The sequence below is a fragment of the Carlito syrichta genome, unplaced genomic scaffold, assembly GCF_000164805.1.
Source record: "Carlito syrichta isolate Samal-C Ts95f unplaced genomic scaffold, Tarsius_syrichta-2.0.1 Scaffold314152, whole genome shotgun sequence".
Lineage (NCBI taxonomy): Eukaryota > Metazoa > Chordata > Mammalia > Primates > Tarsiidae > Carlito > Carlito syrichta.
The window spans coordinates 128,160-153,576 of NW_007258248.1; the positions used below are offsets into that span (position 1 = coordinate 128,160).

At 39.6% G+C, this 25,417-nt stretch overlaps 1 pseudogene; it reads right to left on the bottom strand.

The window, feature by feature from the left end:
* Positions 1–24,977: 24,977 nt before the first annotated feature.
* On the bottom strand, positions 24,978–25,199 carry LOC110596786 (annotated as a pseudogene).
* Between the last annotated feature and the right edge of the window lie 218 nt (positions 25,200–25,417).

Below are 25,417 nucleotides of genomic sequence, written 5' to 3' on the forward strand. Positions count from 1 at the left end.
CCATGTCTAAGGGCTGTAGAAGATGGATGTCCCAGCTCAGGAAGGTGGGTGGGGGGATGGTGGGGAAGAGAGAGAGAGAGAGAGAGAGAGAGAGACAGAACCAGAGCCTGAGTCTTCAATAGATGGCATGATGCCCACCCATAATAATGATTAGGGAGAATCTTCTCCACTCAGTCTGCTGAGGCAAATGCTCACACCTTTGGGACACACACTCAGCAAACAACCAGAAAAATAAACATGTATTTGAGCCCTTATCCAAGCCTAGTTGACAGATAAAATTAATCATCACAAGTCTACTCCTTGTCAATTTAGCACCAACATTCATCTCCTTAAATAATACTTAATTTCTAAATACAGACAATAATCTCTAAATAAAGAAAATAAAGACAAGATTGTAATTCGGCCTAACATCATACAACTATCCTGCCTAGGCAGTCTGAAAACTTACTGAATTCTTCCCCAGAAGAGGCAGTCAAGTCTTTGAGTAATGTTCACTCTCCTCCTGATATCCAGTAACTTAAATTCTATTGCATAAAATTAATGATATAACATACTTATATAAAGTCAATATATCTTATATAATTAAAAAAATAAGACATTACTTGTGACCAGCCTGGGCAACATAGTGAGACATCATCTCTATGAAAACATCAGCAAATTAGCTGACGGTGTGGTGGAGTGCACCTGTAGTCCTAGATACTTAGGATATTGATATGGAAGGATCACCTGAGCCCAGGAAGTTGAGGCTGCTGTGAGCTGTGGTCAATGCGATCATGCCAATGCACTTCTTCCCAGGTGACAGAGTGAGACCCCAACTCAGAAAAAAAAACCAGTAAAGAAAACAAAGATCTCATACACACACACACACACACACACACACACACCATGCCACAAATTAAGTAGAAAATAACCATGACAATGTGATCTTTTCTATAACAGGTCACATGGTTGAAGCTGGTATTGACAACTACTTTCTTTTACTACCCAGTCTACATTTTCTTTGTCTTCAGCAAGAACCTCAACTAGTCTTGATTTTTCATCTGGCAAGGTGACACAAACCTTCATTCACAAAAGGTCTGAACCATTTGGAGTCCTACGTGTATTGAGTTGTCGTACTTTTTATTGACCTTAATCACAGGGCATGTCAATATTAAGAGATGACCTAAGAGGTATCCTATATTTCACACATTCTCTTCCTCACCCATATTGTGGAGTGTTAGTCTAATTTCTCCTTGGTAGTCTAGATCAAGCAACTCAGTCAACACTTTAACTCCCTTCCTGTCTTATTGACTCAGAAGCAAGAGTCTAAAAAAGCCAGTGGCACTCTTACTAATTCAATGACACCATGTTGTGTATCCTGGTAGAATCATTCCTCCCACTACAAACAAGACCTCTTGGCCAGCAGATCAACAAGTTTTGAGAATAGGAAGCAACAATATTCCTAAGGGGTCACTGGAAGGTAACAGTATTGGTTCACTTAGATTTTTGTCCCCTGATTTTTAGACTTGTAAATTCTAGCAATAAGAGAAACGGTACCATATATATACTGGATGTTAAACACAGAATATACAGCCCTGTGGAGAACCTTGCTCCAGTTCTATAGGTACTGCCATCCACCTGACTCTTTAACTGAGTCTTTCAAAGTTCGTTCCACCTTTGCATCAAGCCAATTGCTTTGTGATGGGAAAACATGGTAAAATATAATTCCATGAATGTGAGCCCATTGTCACACTTGGTTGGCTCCTAAGTGAGTGTGTTAACCAGAAGTATAGCTGTTTGGAATAGCATAATTGTAAATAAGGAATTTATTTACAATTATTCATAGACAACATTTATTTCCAATTTATCTGCAGACAGCAGTCTTGGAAGAAGAGTTGCATGGAGGGAAGGCCAATTAATACCCAGAGTGTCTATTTCTGTACAAACAGTATGCCACACTTTCCACAATGGAAGACATCCAATGATGCCAACCTGCCTGGGAATGGTGCCATATTGGGAATTCAATGTCCATTTCCACTGTTGGCAGATTGGGCACTCAGCTGTGGTCATAGCCAGAGGTCTTAGTGAGTGGAAATCCATATTGCTTAGCCCAAGTATACCCCCATCCTTGTTGCCGTGGCAACTGTGTTCACAAGCACATTGGACAATGATAGATGGGGCTGGCAAAGAGCCTGACTGGTAGCCACCAAACAGATCATCTTTTCCACCCGATTATTCAGTTCTTCCATTGCTGAGATTTCTGTATGATGAGCATTTACATGGGATCAATGAATTGGTATATAATTGAACTTTTGATCATTTTTTATTCAATGCAATGTTGACAAGTGGGACACCGTTGGAAATTCTGCCACTGGGAAGATTAGACTTTATCACTGTTATTAAAGAGTGATTCAGACTGGGGCTGTAGTGCTGAGTTTTCTACTTCATGCCTTTGTGGGTTAGATAACACCTAGTTCATGATGGACAGCTCAGGTCACATAGTAATTTGGTGGCACATTGTTGAGCATTCAGTTTCTACTAATCTGATGGCCAAATCTGTTTCTCCAAAGGAGAGTATTTATTTACAGTGGATGGCAGGGTTTTGCTTCAAAATTCTAAGGGCCTGCACTGTGATTCTCCTTAAAGACTCAAATAGCCATCACATATGCCTCTGATACTTTAAGCAACATTGAATCTACTGGGTCTTATGACCCAAGTAGCAGGGCAGCTTGGATGGACCTATTATGGAGCTTTCTGTTTTTCTGGGGCCCATTCAAAACCCACAGCCTTTTTGGACACTTGGAAAATGAGCCAGAGTAAGAATTCCAGATGAGAAATACATTGATTCTCAAATCCAAAGGACTCCACTAGGTGTTGTACTTTTTTTCTAGTTGCAAAAGAACCCAAATGTGACAGCTTATTCTTCACCATAGAAGGGTTATATCAACACACTCCACAGCTTTGAACCACCAGAAATCTTAGAGGTAGAAGACCCATGAATTTTTGTGGGAAGTTGTTTTCCTTTTCTGACTTGTGTCTTACTAATAAGTCTAGAATAGTTTCTAATTTTTGCCAACTAGGTTCAATCAACATAATACCATCAATGTCATGGGCCACTGATGTCTTCTGGATAGGAGATGTAATTAAGGTCCCTATGAATTAAATCATGAACTCGGCCTAGAGAGTCAATCTAGCCTGAGGTAGGCCAGTGAGGTGTGTGACTGACATTGCCAATTGAAAACAAGCTGTTTCTGGTGAGGTTTTGTGGACAGGTATGGCAAGAATAATTTCCTAGATCAACAGCTAAATGCCCGGTGGCAAGGAATGTGTTGATTTACTCATGCAATGAAACCACATCTGGTGAAGCAGCTATAATTGGAGTCCCCATCTGGTGTAGCTAATTGTCATCCACTGCCATTTTCCAAGATCTGTCCATTAACTGCATAGGCAAAACAGGCAAACTGAATATTGATGTGATGTAAATCATAACCCTGCATACTTCAGGTCATTGATGATGACACTAATTTTGCAAATCCCTCCAACAACGTGATATTTCTTTTGTTTTACTATGTTTCTATGTAAGGGAAGTACTATAGTCTTCCACTTGACTTTTCCAGTACAAGATAGTTCTCATTCCACAAGTCAGGGAACAAGTAAGGAGGAAGACTGGAAGGAGATAAAGGAAGGAAGGAAGGTAGGAAGGAAAGAAGGAAGGAAGGAAGGAAAATAAGGGGGAGGGAGAGCAGAAGGAAGAAAGGAAGGAAAGGAGGGAGGAAGAGACAAAGGAAGGAAGAAAGAAATGGAGGGAGGGAGAGAAAAAGAAAAGGAAGGAGGGAGGAAGAGAGGAACAAATCTTCCCGACAAAATAATTTCAAATAATAAAAGTAGATGGTTAACACAAAATAGAAGATTACCGCCATATTTTCACAGTAATAATTACTATAGGTAAGACTCATGGATGAATGAAAAAAATTCTGAGAGTAACTTAAAGGGAAACATATTTGCATAGCCTCAGAATATCTCACTCTAAGTATTTCTAACACAATTTTTTCTTAATTTTTTTTTTTTTGAGTTGGAGTCTCACTCTGTTGCCCAGATTAGAGTGCAGTGGCATGCTCACAGATACCACAGCCTCAACCTACTGGACTTAAGTGATCTTTCCACCTCAGCCTTCCAAGTAGCTGGAACTACAGACATGTGCCACCATGCCTGGCTAATTTTTTGATTTATTGTGGAGATGCGGTCTTGCCAAGTTGCCCAGGCTGGTCTGGAACACATAGGCTCAGGCAATTCTCTCACCTCGGCCTCCCAAGGTACTGGGATTATAAGTGTGAACCATTGTGCTCAGTCTTTTCTCTTAATTTTTAAAAAGACTTATGACTACTTGAAACAACAATTATAACATTAAAATCTGTTATGTAAAATGTGTACATGTAAAATTTATGACAGTAGTGCAAAGGATAAAGTTAAATACAACTGTTTTGTAGCAAATGTTTGTTAGTGTACATTTATTAAAATAGTATAGTATTAACTCTAAGTAGGTTGGATATGACAAGGATACATATTGTAATCCCTGGAACAACCACTAAAGAATGCAGAGACAACTTTAAATCCTAATAAAATAATTAAATTGAATACAAAATTGATTTTTATCAAAAATACTCATACACTTTAGTTCTAATAGCCAGAAACAGGAAATACCCAAATGTCAATCAATTAGAAAAACTCAACTAATTTAAGGCATTTGTACAACAGAGCACTCCTCAGCAATACAAGGAAACAAGCTACTGAAGCACACACCCTGGAGGACTCTCATAAACATTGTGCTGAGTGACACAGCTGGACTTAAATAATACATATTGCTGGTCTGGCCCTTTGAAAGACTGAGATGAGAGGATTGTTCAAGCCCGGGAGTTTGAAAATGGCCTGAGCAACACAGCAAGACCTTGCCTCTCCAAAAAATTTAAAAATTAGCTAGACATGGTGGCTGAGCCTATAGTCCCAATTACTTAAGAGGCTGAGATGGAAAGATTGCCTAAACCCAGGAAGTCAAGACTGTGGTGAGCTGTGATAATTCTAGTGCATGCCAACCTAGGCGACAGAGTAAGTATCTGACTAAAAGGAAAAAATAAAAAGAAATAAGTAAATGATGATTTCAGGCAAAAGGAACCTATGGTGGAAAATAGTCACAACAGCAAGTATTCTCTATGGGAATCCTGGAAATATTTTATTCTTAAAAGAGAAGGTAGTATGAATGTATTAATTTGTGAAAACTGTACACTAAGATTTTTGTCTTTTGATGTTTGCACACCTGACCTCATGAAAAAAAGGAAGCAAATAAATAGTAAAGTGAGGGAGGTGCAGAACTGACTGAAGTATAGATGAAACAAAAATGACACATGGTAAGTAATTGTTATGCTGGTGACAAGTGTATTATCCTGTTTTCTTATTTTACATATGTTTGCAATTTTCTGTAATAAAACACTTGTATAAAAGACAATGCAAAGTTGATCCAAATATTAGCTCCTAAGATAGTAGTTACCTGTGGGAGGAATGGAGGAGTAGGTGATTGTTGGGGAATAAGCAAAGTTGGCTCTTTTTCTTAATTACATGTGTATTTGTCTTGCAATAATTTGTAGGTATTTACAGAAATGTATTGTGCATGTCTTCTGAATGTATACTATACATAAAGAAGTTAAATATGATATACTTTTCCCAAAATTCTAACACAATATCTCAGTGTAAAGTAGCACTTTTGCTTATTTGTTTTCTTTTATATTGGGATATGTTTACTGATGACATTATCACGTGGGTTTTAATATGTCAAGGCAGGATTTAAGTCTTAAACCTTACGTGACCTCCCTTAATTTTTACCTTAGTTGGGTGAATGGCATAGTATTAATTTTTGGTGGTGTAACTTCTTTTCAGCAAAGTCCTCCCCTGCAATGATGTTCACCACTGGCAGGGCACTGAGCAGAGTGCCTTGGACCTATCAGAACATGTAGAACTGGGTTACATCAGGAGCAAATCAAACAACAGAGGTCGGTTCTGTAAAGGATCCTGAGTGGTTTATGTAAGTAAGTCTGCAAGACCACAGCTCAGCAGCAGACGTTTTTACATTCACTTGGGAAACTGTTGCAACTGGTTCACTAATAGATGTTAGTTTAAAACCGTGATGTTGGGCTTGGCCACACTGTACTCACCTGGAGAACTCTAAACCATCTTGTTGTCTGGGTCCCATTTTAGGGATTGTGACTTAATTATTTTGTTGCAACTTGGGACTGGGGATTTTAAACTCCCTCCGGGTGATTTTTTTTTTTTTTTTTTTTTTAGAATAAGTAGAAATTTATTAGGAAAGTCCCTAGCAGTGGGAGGGGTCCTGAAAGAGGGTTGTTACCTGCCCCCCATGATTCTAATGAGCAACCAAGGGTGAGCTTGGCTAAATTACAGTAGGACAAATGTGTTCTCAGCAGACCTATCTTTATGTCATTTGTTTTCAGAATAAGAGGCTGTTTTAGGCACAGTAGTTTGCCTTAGACTGTATTTAAATGTATAAATAGCTTACAAATACTAAAAAGGAATGAGAAGAATTGCAAACATGTAGAGTACATTCTATGTGTTTTCAAATTTCTCCTGTGATGAGAAATGAAAAATATATTAGGGTTCATTTCCTGAATTTAGTGCACAACTATTTCCTTAAATTATTCCAGATTCTTCCAATAATCCCTACAGAAGCATTCTCTGCAGGGATTATTCCAAAAGGTGAAGAGTATGAGATGGATGAGAAGCTTGTAAGAATCCTGCCTCTACTACAGAAAGGTCACTCTCCAGACCCTCAATGACCTGGGGGAGTAGCATGAGTTGTTTGGTCTATGGAGGTGCAAGGGCTTTGTAGTCTGAGGTGATCCTGAGTCCCAGCCCAGCTTCTTAGTAGTTGTTGGGATTTAGACAAGTAACCTAACTTGGAACAGTTATATAAGCCTTATCTGGACAAAAGAAGTATAATGATACTGATTATGAAACTTGCAGCAATTCTTGATCCCTCCTTGTCTCCTCCCTATTTAATGTGCTTTTACAGCAGCTTCTGTGGAAAAGCAGAATCTGTTTCCCAATTTAAAGATCTAGGTGGTTTTACTTGTTTTGGACAGTAGAAAGTTTTGAGTATGAGAGCGTGTTAGTTGAGACCTAGGATCAAAAGCACTTTTTCTTTCAGAACCCTGCCATCTTCATGAGAACAAGCCCATGCTAGCCTGCTGAAGGAGGAGATACCATGGGTATGAGAACCAAGGTGCCCTTGTTGATAGCTAGTCACCCCCAGAAACAGAGGCAACTATTCAAGCCCATGCTAGCCTGCTGAAGGAGGAGATACCATGGGTAGGAGAACCCAGGTGCCCTTGTTGATAGCTAGTCACCCCCAGAAACAGAGGCAACTGTTCAACATCTGTAGCTGAGCACAGATGTCTGGAGGAACTCTGCTGAGACCAGCCTTTAGAGCTGACCTGCTCAGCCATGAGCTAACAATATTTGTGGTGGTTTGACATATAGCAATATATTACTAGTTCATGCATCCAGCGCAGATAGGGTGTCCGGATTTAAGGACAGGTTGACTACAAGCTACCTGACAAACAGAGTCCCCCTGTAGGAACCTATTTTTCTGTTTCATTTATTTTAAGTTCACTCTCTTTTTGATGGAGTTGAGTTGTGCAGAAAAGCATGTAGACATGTATGCATCTGATTGATGCTTAAACTCACACAGTCCCACACATCACAGGAGGAGACAGGTAACCACAGCTTGATATTTTAGGCCAAGGCTAATTGTAAAATAAGTTTTCCTTTAATATATTTTCTACACATCTGAATTATGGATGTCAAGGCTATGGACGAACCTAATGACATGGCGTTCCTTCCACCTGGGACCTCATTGCCCTTTGTCCACTGTCTGGTATCTGGAAGGTGAATGAGTCTCCAACAAGCAGCAGGTGGGCAGCAGTGTCTACCTGTGGACCTTTTCTGATTCCAGTCCCTGCTAACTCTTGGGACACAATCTCTTCCACCATTGAGTTTGAGGGGAAAAGTTGATAGGGAGGGGTTACCTTCTCATCTCTATTAGAAAAGGGGGGGTTCAAGCCCTTCATTTCCCTGAAGTCAGGGGAGTCAGATTCCTCAAAGGGTACTTCAGTATGGCAACCACAGACCATGTGGGGCAGTCGAGAACCTGGAATGCAGTTGTACTGAACTGAGATATGCTGGAAGGCTAAAATGTAGAGTGAGTTTTTAAGATATGCATAGACTGCCCTCCAAAAGAGAAATCACTAAAGCTTTTTATATTAATCATATTTTGGATATATTAGGGTACATAATTATAATCAATTTCACCTGGTTCTTTTTGTTTTTATGAGTCCTAGAAAATTTTATATGATACACATGGCTCACATTTTACCTCTACTGGATATTGCTGCTTTTAAAGGATTCTTTCCATTGTCAAAGCTCAGGCTGCTTCCTCTAAAGACCACAGGCAGGCAGGTTATAAAATGTGAGACATTAAGGTAATTGTCATTATATTGCTTCCATTTATGAATAACATATATACGTACTGTATATATGTACATATGTAATTCATAAAGGATATAATCTTTTTTTTTTTAAGTTGGTGTCTCACTCTGTCGCCCAGACTGGAGTGCAATGGTACTCTCAGGGCCACTGTAGACTCAACCTGCTGTGGTCAGGCGATTCTTCCGCCTCAGCTTTCCAAGTAGCTGGAACTTCAGGCACGCGCCACCACGCCCGGCTATAGATACAATTTTATACAGAAGGTTAAATACAAATGTTCTGCATGAAAGTCCAGGTCCTCGTTCAGGGGCGAATCCATGCCAAAAAAGTGCTGTGCCTGAAATCTGTCACTCTCCTTTCATTCATCCCAGAGTCTGATTGCATCAACTGTCACTCATGTCTACGGGGGCGGGGTCTGAAGTTTTATTCAATCAGCAGCGGCAGCATGAGAATCGTCCAATCAGACGCGCAGCCGGAAGGGAAGGGGCGGCTTCCGTGATTAGGCGGGGTCTTTGTCTCTGGCGCCCACGCACCCAGCTTGGTCGGGTCTCCACCTCGCCTTCTCCTGCTTTCCAGGAGACCCAGGTCTTTGCGCTGCAGCCTCTGTCGCCTTGTCTCCTGCAGCTACAGGGAAAGACACAGCTAAGATCCAGGACACCGGAAGCGGGAAATGAATCCGGGACCAGCGTCCGAGAGCGGGAGGCGGCGGCTTCCGGGATCTGTCGTGTCCCTTGGTCCTTGCTCCAGAGCTCGGTGCTGTCTCCACAGCCCCCTCTTCTACCCTCCAGAGTCCCCAGATGTCTCCGCCGCGGCCTCTGTGGCCCTGTGACCTGCAGGTACTGCGAGATCCGGAAGAGGACCCGGGACACCTGGAAGCCCGGAAATGGTGAGTGTTTGTGTCCCGGTGTTCTGGGAGGGGAGCGGCGCTTCCGGGATCTCGGGGCTTTGGTCCCTGCTCCAGCCAGGGCTCGGGGTCTGTCTCCTTTCTCCGGAGACCTAGGTGACTCTTCCGCAGCCTCTGTCCCCTGGGACCGCGGGTCCTAGAGACCCGTAGGGAGGACCCCGGACACCCGCAAGCGGGAAATGGTGTGTGCTGGCGGGCGTTCCGAGGGAGAGGGGTGGCAAAACCGTCCGGGCTGAACTTCCCCTATAGCCCTGGAGTCGAGACCCCCGTCCCCGCCCGCCGCTCGGGCCTTGATATTCTTCAGCGCAGTGGGGCCTACGCGATTCCTCCCTCCCGGAGCCTTCTCTGGGCCCCTCTGCGCCCGTAGCCTCGCGTTCCCCAGATTGTGCGGGACGACGGGAGGGTCCCTGGGAGGATCCCACTCATGTGTGGGACAGCGGAAGGGACCCGGAGAGGATCCCACTCGTGTGCAGGGACGACGGAAGGGTCCCGGGGAGGATCCCACTGTAGTACGGGTCTCGTGCGTGGGAGGCGCTGTGGTCCGTGAGTCCCCAGTCCCTGATCCCTCCTGTTTAAGATTGAGCCGTGGCACCGTTAAAATGTTAAAGAGTTTACTTGAGCAAACACTTTCATAAATCGGAACGTCCCCAGTTGTGGTTTGTGGTTGGGGTCCTCCGAGGGACTTGAAGGGAAAGGCAGGAGGAAGCAAACCACATTCTTCAGTAACTGATTAGTGATAGTTACATAGTCAACTTATTTGGATTATTGAGTTTGAAATTTTCTGCGCATATAATGGTAGCTTTATTGGTAGTTTGTGGTTGGTTAAGCCTAAATTTTGTTTTCGTGTAATTTAGTATTTTTACAAGAAATTCATTTGAGTTCATAGATTTTCTTAGGTCGGATGCCAGGACTCTACAGTAATATCATTCTAATTGCTCCCTATTTAATTGTTTCACACTTCACAGTAGCATGGGCTTTTCCAGCAGTTTTCCTGTGTTTGGCAAGCAGGATCTCAAACACATGACTCTGCTCCCAGAGAGCCTATTTTAGGGCCTGTAGGAAAACCTAAACTTCCAGTTTCATACTCACATTTCCAAAATGGCAACTGGGAAATGGTGAGTGGGGACGGGCGTCCTGATGGGAGAGGGGTGGCAGAACCGACCTGTCGGGACCCAGGCCTCCCCAGCAGACTCAGAGTTTGGACCAGCATCCCAAGCGGCACAGGTTGGGGCCGGGCTGGTAGCTGGGACCCCAGAGCCTGTCCTATCCCTGCGTGACTCCTCAGTCCCGGTAGTTCGACTTTTCAAATAACAGCATGATTATCTAATTTTTAAATTGACTTATCAAACATAGTATTTTCATTGTGTTAGATTTTTTTCACATAGCAGTAATTGGCTCTTTTGAAAACTTTCGTTTTCTATTTGTGAACATTGCATATGAAAGGAAAGCAGAGAATAATCCCCTGGCTCTCTACTGTAAGAAATCTCTGTCTCTCCTCCTTGTATTTTCCCTAGCCACACCGTTTACTAGAATGTCTTTGAGTTTCCCCTTTGGAAATTTTACAGGGTTATGTGTCCTCAACCACACTGTCTTTTATGATTCTGGGTTTCAAATTGCCTGGGGATGACACAGGATGTCCACGGTTGGTGTCTCTGTTGGAGTGTCTAGTGAATACCAGCCTTTGGGTCCATTTTCTCCCAGAGATCAGTCTGATAAATGGGTTAGAACATTTTGTGGGGGAGCAGCTGAATGCTCTGGGAGTGAAAGGAGTCTCCTGGTATAATCTTCTAAAAAAAAGGAAACCCTTTAGAACATTAAGATTTTCTTCCACCAAACTAAGCAAAATAGTGAGACCTCGTCTCTACAAAAAAAAAATCAAGAAATTAGCCAAGTGTGCTGGTGTGTGCCTGTAGTCCCAGCTACTTGGAAGGCTAACATGGAAGGATTGCCTGAGACCAGGAGGTCAAGGGTGTGGTGAACTATGATTGTGCCACTTCACTCCAACCCGGGCAACAGACTGATCCTGACTCCAAAAAAAATGTTTTTTTCCATATATTCTTGAAGTTATGTGAAATTAAATGATGGATATTCATGAAATATTTAGCTCATTTCCAAATAAATTATAACACTAAAACACTAATTACAAGACATGAGTTTAATCTTTCATACATTAAGCTTATTTCAGAAGAAAAAAAAAGATTTTTAGATGTTAGTAATCATGTCCTGTACCACACTTAAAAATGGTTTAATTAGAAACATTTATAGAGAGAACAGAGCCCTCAAGTAAATGTATATATATGTATAGCCTACATATCAGTTTTAATTAATTAGAATTTTGACTATAGAGCTTCTGGAGAATGTTTTTATTAGGTTTTAGGAGGGTAAACAGCAAACATTTTTTTCTTTTTTTTTTCTTCTTGAGTTGGAGTCTCACTCTGTCACCCCGGCTGGAGTGCAGTGGCATGCTCACAGCCACTGAGACCTTGAACTGCTTGGCCCAGGTAATCCTTCTGCCTCAGCCTTCCAAGTAGCTGGAACAACAGGCATGTGCCACCATGCCCGGCTAACTTTTTGATTTATTGTGGAGATGATGTCTCACCAAGTTGCTCAAGCTGGTCTCCAAACCCTAGGCACAGGCAATTTTCTCATATCAGCCTTCCAAAGTGCTGGCATTATAGGCATGAGCCACCGCGTCTGGCCTAGCAAACAATTTTTTGTGGTTTTTCTTCCTGATATTTATATCAGCAAGGAGTTTTGAAGATAAGGTTTGTTTATTAGTGGTGTAGGGTGATCACTAAAGATGTTTGTCTTTGAAATGTTTTAATACACTGTTTCCTTTCTGAGTATATGGTTTCATTTGGTTTAGGAGAGAAGGCAAAAGAGATGAAAACAAAGTGTCTATCACATTCTAAAAGTAAACCAAAATTTAAAATCAAATGTATACCTGAATATATGACTCAAAATCAGCACAAGTAAACATGCATGAGACCAGAACCGAGAAGCTCTTTACCTGAGGCACTGACATTACTGCCGAGCGTGTTCAAAACACAAAAAACTAAGGCTTTACCTCAGATCTCTTGAATCAGAATCTGCATTTTAATGCTTCCAGGTCATTGTTGTACACAATAGCATTTGAGAACTAACATCTAATTCACCATGACCTTTCCACTTCAGAATTATACACAGCTGATTCTGTATGATGTAGGTATAACACTCAAAAATGTGTTGATGCCTTAGTTTTATACTTATAAATGCCTTTAGTTTTATATAGGCATAATATCTTCCTAGTTTTGTAGATCCTGTGTTAAAAAATATCTTATTGGATAGTTCAAGTCACTTGTATAAATCAGAATCACTTTTCTGAACTCATTTTGTCTTGGATCAAATTAAGAACTCTACACATGCCCACATGGTCAGTGTGCTACTTATCTATTTATTTTTATTTCAGGGACTGTTGACGTTCAGGGATGTGGCCATAGAATTCTCTCCAGAGGAGTGGGAATGCCTGGACCCTGCTCAGCGGAATTTGTATAGGGATGTGATGTTGGAGAACTATAGAAACCTGGTCTCTCTGGGTGAGAATAACTTGCCTCTGAAGTATCTAATACACCCCAAAGTTGTATTTCTGTTTTTGTGTAGAATGTCTCTCAAGATTTTGTGCTTTGTATGAATGAGTTTTCAGATTCCTGCTTTCAGAGCAAAAACTGAGGTTTTGGTCATGTAAAAAAATGATCATCTTTTGTTTGATCATGACATTTACCTTCCTTTTAGAGGTGGTATGCAAACTTCACTCTAGTTTACTGGTGATTCTAGAAATTCAGCGGTATAAAATATTGTTGCTTCCACCTTAAAATTCTATTCCTGTCATTTTAATTGAGTCATACTTGAAAATAAAGCTTAGGATTCACAAATTCAAAATGTTTTCTAATATTCTAAAAAGACTGGCAAGAAGCAAAAGTTGAGGAAATAAGCTTTTAGATTCTTTTATAATGTTTTGTTTACCAAACACAATACTGAGTCAGAAATTAACAAACCTTCAGCAAGAATCATGTGGTTTTTTTCCTAATAAAACAGGACTCACTGTTTTTAAACCAGACCTGATCACCTTTTTGGAGCACTGGCAAGAGTCCTGGAATGTGAAGACAACGGAGACAGTAGTCAAACACTCAGGTACGTAGGAGTGAATGAAGCAGATTCATGGGTAGGAGGTCCAAAAGTCAAAAACCTTCGAAGACAGGCCTTGAAGTGTGAATTAGAAAGCTCTACTTCAATGGAAATGATTTTTGAAGAATCTGAGTTTCTCTTGCTGTCCCATGCTCTTAAATTATCTGAGGATATTCCCCTGGTTTTTGTGATCCTCCTTCAGGTTCACAATGAGGGTCAAAGATCTCCCCTTGTCCTATGAAGGCTGCATAATCTGACTGCCCTATTTTTTTTTTTTTTGAGTTGGAGTCTCACTCTGTCGCCCAGACTAGAGTGCAGTGGCCGCTCCCAGCCACCGCAGCCTCAACCTGCTGGGCTCCGGCGATCCTTCCGCCTTAGCCTTCCAAGTAGCTGGAATTACAGGCACGCGCTACCACGCCCGGCTAATTTTTGATTTGTTGTAGAGATGAGGTCTCACCAAGTTGCCCGGGTGGGTCTTGAACCTGCAGGCTCAGGCAGTTCACTCACCTCAGCCTCCCAAGGTGTGGGATTACAGGCTGAGCCACCGAGCCCGGCTGACTGCCCTTTTGATTTTGGAGGGAACTGTTTGGGAAATTCTGTGCAAATTACTAACTTCCTTGATTTAAGCCATATTTTAAGTTCTGTTTTTGCCTCATGTCAGAACTGTGTGAACGGGGTGGTGGACAATAGAATTTGCCTCAGAAGTATCAGGAATACTGTGGACAGGTTCAAATATTTTCTAGTTTAGTGATTTCCAATCCTATGGAGGTTCCCCAGGTGATTCTACAGAAATTGAGGTTTAGTATTTTTATCAGAGCACAAAGAATCTCCCTAAATATTAGAAAATATAAGCCATGTTTCACTTCAACATTTCATTTTATGTAGCCCGAATTAAGATTATAAACTTAAATTGTATATGCACAAGTTTTTCTTTTCTTTTCTTTTTTTTTTTTTGAGTTGAAGTCTCACTCTGTCGCCCAGACTGGAGTGCAGTGGCCACTCCCGGCCACCGCAGCCTCGACCTGCTAGGCTCCAGTGATCCTTCCACCTCAGCCTTCCAAGTAGCTGGAACTACAGGCGCACGCTACCACACCTGGCTAATTTTTGATTTATTGTAGAGATGAGGTCTCACCAAGTTGCTCCAGTGAGTCTCAAACCCACGAGCTCAGGCAATTCACTCACCTCAGCCTCCCAAGGCACGGGATTACAGGCTGAGCCACCGAGCCCGGCTAAGTTTTTCAAATATAGAATAGTTTAATGTATTACTTAACTAAGCAAATATCTATGGAAAACATAAACTTTGCCCAGTATTTAGTAAACTTTCAACTGTTACCTTATATCTCAGTAATTCTTATTTTATGATTTTGTCTGGCTAAGTATAAATTCTCTTACTGAGAATGTGTCTTTATCTTATAAATGAAAGTTTGTACTCTTTGACCAACTTATATTTATGACCTCTCCCCTCTTGGCACTCACCACACTCACCATTCTCTTCTCTATTTCTATGAGCTCTTTTTTTTTTGAGTTCAAGTCTCACTCAGTCGCCCAAGCTGAGGTGCAATGGCATGCTTGTGGCCACCTCAGTGTCAACCTGCTGAGCTTAGGTGATCTTTCCACCTCAGCCTTCCAAGTAGCCAGAACTACAGGTTCGCGCTACCACGCCTGGCTAATTTCTTGATTTATTGTAGAGATGAAGTTTTGCCAAGTTGCCCAGGACTGCTCAGGCAGTCCTCTCACTCAGCTTCCCAAAGTGCTGAGACTATAGGCTTGAGCCACTGCATCCAGCCAGATCTTCTTTAGATTTCACAAATAACTGACATTATACAATTTTTTTTTAACTCTTAAATGGAGAACAAATTTTATTCTAAAAATAGATCTTGGTAACAATGAATACCAAAAGCTGGTCATTATAATAAAAAGGAAAAAAAATAACTAGGAGTTTCGTTTTTTTTCTGAAAATACAAAATTATCACTATAGTATACTGCCAACTCTCATTTATTTGTTTTTGTATTACTGTATTCTTTTTATGTATGGATTATTCAAGGACATTTTAAAATCACAGATTGGCTTCTGCCTAATATTTAGATATACATCTGGATTGTTTTGATCTTCAAATAAATACATTCTCGAGGAATGCAAACAAAATTGAGCATTTGCTGAAGTAAACATGATTAGGAAGATAAATCTATACTTTGGAAATATGTTCAAAAGCAAAATATGTTGTTTTGCATAACCATTTCCCTCTATTTTTACAGATAAAAAAAACCCTGCATTGATAGCACTAGTATTTGAATGTAACAAATTATACTACTTATTAGACGTAGAGAAAAGACATAACTAAACTGTTTCAAACCCAAAGCAGAGAAACTTTCAAGGCAGATAATAACATTTAGTCCTTAAAAAGTGGTTTTCTATCTTCAAAGTGCTGAAGAAACAAGTATTCAAGAAAAAACTTCAGGTTGGTTCACAAAGTTCTAACTGATTTAAGAATATAGGGGACAAAACAAATTTAAAAGGCCCTCATTAGTATCAAGTAGATCTTAACTACATTTTGCAAAGAAATGAAAGCAGTGGTTGCATAACCAGTTAGGGCCAAATCAGTAACCTACAACTCACTCATCAGCCCACATCTCTTTTCAAACTAAGCAAACATGTTTCATGAAATGTATATCCAATCATATACATATTTTGGATAATTTTTATCCCTATTCATGAGATCACTGGTTATAATGCACAGCAAATAGAAATGATCCATTTCAAAAACCTTTGTATCTGGCATTCTCTGCAAAGCAAAAGCTGACCACAAAGGCTTATTTTATTCCTATTAAATTAGGTGCATGTTCATTAGGACATTCATTTTTGGACTTTTAGAAATTGGTTTGACTTACTTTGGCCCTCTTAAATAGAAATACTATCTTAGTATTTAATGTGACTAAATACCTCTACCGTTAAAACTTGACCCTGAGTTTCAAGTGCTGGAGTATAATCTGGAAAACTGAAGACACTTCAGGATAGTGGCTAACACTGATGTCACTACAATACTGTGCTTTTTCTCTCCATTAACATGATGCATCTGAAACATACCCTCCCCCGTCAGTAGTGGTTTAAGAGGACGGGTCTGGGGGTATACCCAAATAAGGAAGCTGGAAATTTCCTATCTAAAAATCCCGCTCTTAGAATTTCCTAAGAACGCACTCTAAAATATGTTGGTGTTTTAGTATAAAAAGGTCATTTCCCCAAATCAGAGTCAGATTGACAGTGCATGAAAAGGCAGCATTTTCATCCTACTGGGGGAATAACCTGGGGGAAAGCCCCACACTCCCTAGCTTAATCAACACAGCACTCATCTGTAGTTTTGACTCTATAGAATTCTAAATGTTGTTTTGGAAATTGGGGCTCTTTCTTAAAGTCAGTTTGCACTCTATTAAAAATTTCTAGACATTGAAAGCAGCTCTACAGTTCTTAAAAATACTCACTAAACATAAAATTAAGAAACAAATATGAACTAAAGCTGTTTCCAGTGGTGACAACATTCTCACAGCAGCAAAGAATCTAACTTGTACGAACTTTTTCCCTACAATGCCAAGATTATTTAATGCTAACAACTAAGTCTTTAAAACATTATCATGTTAAATGTTGCAGTTTATCTAAATTATGAAGAGAAAAAAATTCTATCAACTAACACTGAAAGCTCAAAAGAAGTTATTAATAAAAATACAAGCTCTCCAATGCTCCAATGGATCTCTAATGGGGCTGAATCCAGGTAGTTTTGAGTTTTATGTGAAGATACTGTGTTTTGTTTGTGTTGTGTTTTGTTTCTAGGCCAACTACTGCACTTGAAAGCATATATAAACCATTGATGCTTTCCTTACATTATGCTTCAGACCTGGGTTTACTTGATTGTATAATTTCTGTTGTGTGGCATGAGTAATTTTTTTGTATGCTCAGGTGGCATCTTGCCTTTCAGTGGTCTTTCAATTACTGGTCCTATGTGACCAATGCCACAAAAACATGAGATAGGACTTGTTTATCTTACTATAAATTTGCTAAAAATGAATAGAACCACTGTATTAACTATCTGTAAGTTCCAAATGTTTATTTAAAAACCCAAATCTTTTTTACCTTTAGTAATTGTGAGGAATCTTTACATATTTATGTTATAAATTATATGCATGGCCTATTTATTACTTTCAAGAAGAATATTGTTTTCGGCTATGAATAAACCAAGATTAATCAACAGGACTGCATCCATCTTCTTTCCTCCGTCCTTGGGTTTCCTTAAATGATGGCATCGTGTTCATCTATGGTTCTATACCTGCGGGGGGCCAGCCCCCGCAAGTTTTGGGGAGTCCCTTGGAAGATGTGGTGGCGTCAGCGAATCTGTAGGGACAGATATTAAAAGAAAGATGGAAGGATAGATATAAGGAGGAAGAAAGAAAAAGAAAGAAAATGGACAACTGTTCAGTGAAATGAGCAGAAGCCCTTTATTGAAAGTTACAGCAGGTATTTATCCCCAAATTTTAGACAGTCAGTCTCACAAGTCTTTCACGTGAACATGAAGCCAGGTGCAGGAGGGGCATCCCCCACCCACCAGATGTTTTCTCAGGTATGAGGAAGGACAAACCCCAAGATTGTCTTATTGTTCCCTTTGCTAGTTAATGCTCTTCAAAAGCAGTGCAACAATCCCTACTAGCCTAATGATGTTCTGATAATCAATAACTTCTAAAGCTCACGCAATACCCATGATGACTAACTTAAACTTTATTACCTTTCTATTCTATGCTAATACCACTTACACAATGCTACGGAAGCTCTTAATTATAGCTTAAACCAATTCCCAAAGAATGTGGCCCAGTCCAAAGATTACGCTGGGGTCTACAGGATGTGGCCCAGTCCAAGGTTCATGGTGGGCCACTTTTTGGAACAATAGACTACAATCTCTTAACAAAATGGCTATTCTAAAGTCCTATATATCTATCCTAATTTCTATGAAAGTTTCTAATTCCTGATCCTAATATATAAAGCTGATCATCAGCAACAAAGCTTCTAAAAATAAAACCCAAATATAAACTGTAAATGTACTAAGGCCAAAACCACAATAGTAGAAAATGGAGAAAATGAAATTTCTAAAGTTAACTGTATTATTATTAAACCTCAAGATATCATGATTGATCATGCTTGAACTAACATGATTCCCTGACGTTAGCATGACCTATTCTACAATACTTTCTATGAATAAAATAAATTCAATTTCTATAATAGGTAGAAAAACCCTACACTAACTACAGCTAAATCCGGCCTAAAAGAATGCAGCCCAGTCCAAAGTACGTGCTGGGCCCTCAGGAATGTGGCCCAGCCCAAACTTTGTGCTGGGCCATTTCTGATAACTCTAGATAGTCATCTATACCATTGAAAAGCTGAAAACAGCTCTCCATAAGTATATACTAATTCTACAAATATACTTTTAAATCTTATAAAGAGGCTTGTATTGTATAAATGGCTCCCAAATGTGGCCTGAGTTTGAATTACATCTAATACCTAAGCCAAAACCACAGCTTATGGGAAACAGGAACAATGGGTTTCTAGAGTGAGCCATGCCTGTCACAGTCATAGAGCCTTCAGCTTAGGCCAGCAGAGTTCCTTTAGGTTGCTTGTGCTGCATGGTAAAAGGAGGAGGAAAATGGGGTCAACGGCTCCCAAACACATCCTGGCGGTCTCGGGGTCCACGGCCCTCCCTGATCCCTAACGCTCAGTGGGCCTCCGTGGCCGGCTGTCAACATACCGAATGCCTCTTCTTGAGTAATACATTTTGCATCCAACGTAAAGAACAGATAAAACACCCAGGGTTAATATGATGCCACCAATGAAGCTCCCAGTATCAAATTTTGATCCTTTACTTTTAGAATGAATAGTTGCTGTGATTGTTACTGATGAAGAAACAGATGTCACTGAACTATTGTGGGCTGTGGCTATCGTGGATGTTGACACCTGAGTTGTGTTTTGTGGAATACTCAGTTTGACTGTAGAAGTCATATTTGTTGGAACCAGTGCAGGCGTTGTCATTTTAGACATTGCTGTGGATTTCGTGGTGGAGGCTGTGGTACTGCCAGAGACTTTGGTAGCTCAAGTCATTGATGGTTTCACGGTGCTGTTGGAAGCCTCACCTGTTTGGTTACCAGGCCCCGTTTGGACACTGTCAAGTTAGCAGTGGAGTTTTGGGAAGCACAGAATTCCCAGTGTTTCCAGATGCTGCCAGCCACGCGCGGTCCTCGGCGCCCCCGGCAGCGCCAGTGCCAGCAGCGTCCCTAGGAGCAGCGGGGCCCAGGCACCCCGCGCGCCGAGCCCCATTGTTCCGAGCACAGGAGCGCGGCCGCGTGGTCCCCGGCCGAGGTGGCAGTGGCAGTGGCTGCGGCGGCAGCAACGAGCGCGGCCCTTGCGCGCCGCCGACTCCTGCTCCGTCCGCTTCTGCGCGTGCGTCTCCGCTCCCTACGCAGACCCGTGAGTCATACAATATTTTTATTTCTCTTTTTTGATTACTAGAGTGTCCATCTGATTCATCCATCCATGTTGTCAAACTGGCAGGATTACCTTCATTTTGGTTTAATAATATTCTGCTATATATTGTGAATAATGTCTATGAACATAGAGGTGCAGATATCTCTTTGACATAGTGATTTCATTTCCTTTGAATATATGCCCAGGAATGAAATTGAAAATTTGAATGGTGCTTCTATTTTTTTTCTCACTTTTTTTTTTGAGTCAGGGTTTTACTGTTGCCCACATTGGAGTCCAGTGACATGATCACAGCTACCATGGATTTGACCTTCTGGGCTCAGGTGTTCCTCCTGCTTTATCCTTCTGAGTAGCTGAGTCTCCTGAGTAGCTGAGTAGGTGGTGTGCATCACCATGCCTGGCTAATTTTTCACTTTTTTGTAGAGACAAGGTCTCACTATGCTGTCTAGACTGATCTCAAACTTACTGTCTCAAGCAGGCCTCTTACTTTGGCCTCCTAAAGTGTTGTGATTACAGGAGTGAGACACTTCACTTGGCCTTGTTTTTAATTTTTTGAGGGCACTCTGTACTGTTTTCTATAATGACTGGATCGATTTCTATTTCTACCAAGCGTGTTTAAGTGTTTCCTTTTTCTCATTCCTTTTCCAACATTTGTTATCTCTCAACTCTGATAATAGCCACTTATCAAGTGTGAGGTGATTCCTCATTGACCTGTATTACTCTGATGATTAATGACATTGAGCACCTTTTTATAAACTTGTTTGCCACTTTTATGCCATCTTTAGAGAAATATTTGCTCAAGTCCTTTGCACATCTTAAAAACAGGTTTCTTTTTCCCTGCTATTGAGTTGTGTGAGATACTTATGTATTTATTTTGGACAATAAACTCTTATCAGATATGTTTTTGGCCAATCCTTTGGTTATGTTTTCATATTGTTCTTTGTTTCCTCTGCAGTGCAGAAACACTTTAGTTTGATATAGTCCCATTTATTTTCATTTTTTTGCTTTTATTGCTTGTGCTTTTTTTGGTGTGATATATATTCAAAAAAATCATTGTGCCAATATTAACGTAAAAGGGATTGTTCTCTATGCTTTCTTCTAGAAGTTATAGTTTGTGGTCTTACTTTAAGTGTTAACCCTTTTTGATTTATTTTTTTGAATATGAGATAAATGTTTAACTTCATCGTTTTGCTTATGGATATTCACTTTTTTAGTATTATTTTTTAAAGAGACTACACTTCCTTTTTTTGTGTGTGTCTTGGCTCACTTGTCAGAGATTAGTTGACAGTATACACATGGCTTTATTTCTGGTTTCTGTATTCTGTTTCATTGGTCTGTGTGTCTGTTTTTATTTCAGTATTATACTGTTGATTAGCATTGCTTTGTAATAGTTTGAAATGTAGAAATGTGATACCTAGAGCATTGTTCTTCTTTCTCAAGATTGCATTAGTTATTTGGGGTCATTTGTGGTACCATAGAAATTTTAAAGTTTTTTGTTATTTCTGTGAAAAAGCCCAGTTGACTTTTAATTGCTTTGGATCTGTGGATGGCTTTGTATAGTAAGGACATTTTCTCAATATTGATTTTATTTGGATGAAACAATAGACACTGGGGACTCCAAAAGGAAGAAGGTAGAGGATGGTGAGGTTTGAGAAATTTCTTATTGGGAACTATGTTCATTATTTGAGTGATAGGTTCACTGGAAGCCTAAATCTCTGAATTACCCAGTATACCCATGTAAGAAATTTGCAAATATACCACATGATTCTAAAATTGAGTAAAGTGTATCTTTCCATTTATTTGTTTCTTTATTACTTTCATCAATGTCTTATAAATCTTTTACATTCTTTGTTAAATAGAGTCATAAGAATTTTATACTTTTTTTTGAGTCAGAGTGTCTGCCACCCCGGCTGGAGTGCAGTGGCATGCTCATGTCACCACAGCCTCAACTACTGGACTCAGGTGATTCTTCTGCATCAGCCTTCCAAGTAGCTGGAACCCAAAGGTGTGTACCACCACACCAGGCTAATTTTACTTTTCAGTAGAGACAAGGTCTTGAACCACTGAGCCCAGGTAATTCTTTTGCCTCCGCTTCCCAAAGTGTTGAGATTACAGGTGTGAACCACCATGCCTGACCAGAATTTTATACTTTTTGATGCTATTGTGAGTGAAATTCTTACCTTTTTTCTCAGAGTTTCTTTAGCTATGAAAACGCAGCTGATGTTTATATGTTCATTTTGTTGATTTCTGCATTGCAGAATGGGTTTATTAGCTCTAGCTTTTTCTTTTTGTATAATGTTTAGGGTATATATATATATATATATATATATATATACACCTCATTTGCAAGCAGAGAGAATTCCTCTCTTTTGTTTCTTATTTGAGTGCCTTTTATTTCTTTTTTTTATCTAATTGCTCTGGTTCGATGTCTCAATACTTCTTCTACTTCTGTTGATTTCCAGTTTTATCCCATTGTAATCAGAAAGCAACGGTATAATCAGAATCTTTTCAAACTGTAAAAGACTTGTTTTGTGATTTTTTTTTTTTTGGTTTGACATATGATGAATCCTGGAGAATATTCCATGTGTTCTTAAGAAAAATGTGTATTCTTATACTGTTAAATGTGTCTTTTAGGTTCACTTAGTCTCACTTATACATACATATAAGTTAGTATTATACAAGTATATTGTTTTCTTTCTAGATTTCTGTCTGGATGAACTGTTTATTTTTTAAGTAGGATATTGAAGTCCCTAATTATTATGTTTTGTATCTCTCCCTGAAGTTGTTGATGTTACATGTTTCAGTATTGTGTGCCTATATAGTGTTAATTGTTTCATCCTCTTGACACATTAATCATTTTATTATTATACAGTGAACTTCTTGGACACCTGTGACATATTTTGCCTGGACATCTATTTTGTCTAATATAAGTAGAGCCACGCTGCACTGTTGGTTATTGTTTGTGTGGAATATCCTTTTCCTTCCTTTCACTTTTAGCCTATGTTTGTTCTTAAATCAAAAACGAGTCTCTTTTAAGCAGTATATTAAATTTTAAAAATTCACTCAGATATTCTGCTTTAGTTTGCTTGACGATGCTGTAACAATACCACAGACAGGTAATTTATAAAGATAGAAATTTCTTTGGTTTATACTTCTGGAGCCTGGGAAAACAAAGAGCATGGCACTTGTATGTGGTGAAGTTCTTTTTGCTGCATAATAATATGGCCAAAGACATGAAGAAGAGAACTTCCTTTTATAATAGACCACTCGTGATAATGAACCCATTCTTATAATAAGCAAATTAATTTATTTATGAGAGTACTGCTTTTATGGCCTAATCACTTAAAGTTTCCACCTCTTAATTCCATTAAAATGACTATTAAATTTTAATCTAAATTTTAGAAGTGACATTCAGCCTATAGTATTATCCGTTTACTGGAATTTAATGTCTGTATATGTAATTGTTATGTAAGAAGTTTCTATTACAGTGTTGTTTTCTGTTCATTTCATAGTTTCTTTGGTTTTTTTTCCTTGTGCTGTCATCTCTTTTGTTTTGCTTTTTCTTCTTTTGTTATATGTTTTGATTTCTTTCTCCTTTTTAAAAAATGTCTTCCACTTTTTTTTGTGGATTTTGTGACACAAAATATATGTAGAAACATTAAGACAGCAATTTAACTTAAGTGTATAGAACCACTCTTCAATTTTCCTCCCCTCTACACATTTTATATTATAGATATCATATGTTGGAACTTTTTATGTTGTATATTCATTAACAAATTATTATGGCTACACTAATCTTAAATACTGTTGTGCCTCTTTTATCAGAGTAAACAATTACTATGTACAACCATTACAGTATTAAAATATTGAATTTAACTGTGTGTTTACCATTTCACATGAGATTTATGCTTTTATATGTTTTTATATGTATATATATAGTTTTTGAGTTGGAATCTCACTTGTCGCCCAGACTGGAGTACAGTGGCTGCTCCTGGTCACTACAGCCTCAACCTGCTGGGCTCCGGCAATCCTTCTGCTTCAGACTACAGGCACACGCTACCACGCCCAGCTAATTTTTTGATTTATTGTAGAGATAAGGTCTTGCCAAGTTGCCCAGGTAGGTCTCGAACCTGTGGGCTCAGGCAATCCACTCACCTCAGTCTCTCAAAGCACAGGATTACAGACTGAGCCACCGAGCCTGGCTTGTTTTTATATTGTTAGCATTTCATCATTTCAACATGAAGAATTCCCTTCAACATTTCTTGTAAGGCAGGTCTAGTGATAATGAATTGTCTCACCTTTCTCTTGCAGGGGTTGGGGAATGCAAATGTCTTGATCTCTCCTTTATTTCTAAAGAATATCTTTGTTGGACATAGTCTTCTTAGTTGTCAGGATTTTTTGTTTTGTTTTGTTTACTTGTCAGTATTTTGAATATGTGATCTTACTCCCACCTGGCCTGCAAGGTTTCTTCTGAAAAATCTGCTAACATTACAAAGGTTCACTTTTGTATGAAGAATCTCTTATTGCTTTGAAGATTCTCACCTTGTCTTTGAAGTTTCATGCTTTAATTATAATGTGTCCTGGGACAATCTTTGATTTTTGCTGTAAGTATTTTGAGTTTTGTGAACCTAGATGTTTGCATTCTTTCCAAGATTTGGGAATTTTAATACATCATATTTTTAAATAATTTTTTTTTCCTGTATCTCTCTGCTCCACCTGAAAATTCTTGTTCTTTCCCAGTAGTCATCTTTATTGAGGGCATGAGTGGCCATAACAGAGCCCTGGGTATCTTTGGGAGTTTGCTCTGGCATCTACCTGGATAGTGGCCCCACAGGTGGCTGGGGATAGTGTTTCCATCACCTGGGTTTACTTGAAGCTGTGACTCTCTGCTTCACCCTGCCTAAAGCTTTTGGGCACAAACATGGCTGAGTAGCAGGGATGGTTGCAGTAGGGCTTGCTTTCATGCTTCGTGTGGCCTCTGGAGGTGAGCATCTCATACTTCAGGTAGGACTCGTACCAGTCCTTGCTCAAGGAGGTAACCCGGTCAGCGAAGTATACCTTCTTATTGCACTTGGGTCACTAGGGCATGACAAAATAGGGTCCATGATGAAACAACTGGGACTCAAAAATCATAACATATATATATATGTATGTGTGTGTGTATATATATATATATATATATATATATATATATATATATATTTCACTTTTTGATAGGACTGTCATGCATTTCTTGCTCTTTTATTTATTTATTCTCCTTCTGACTGCTTTTAAATGACTTGCCTTTGAGTTGTCTGTGTTTTCAT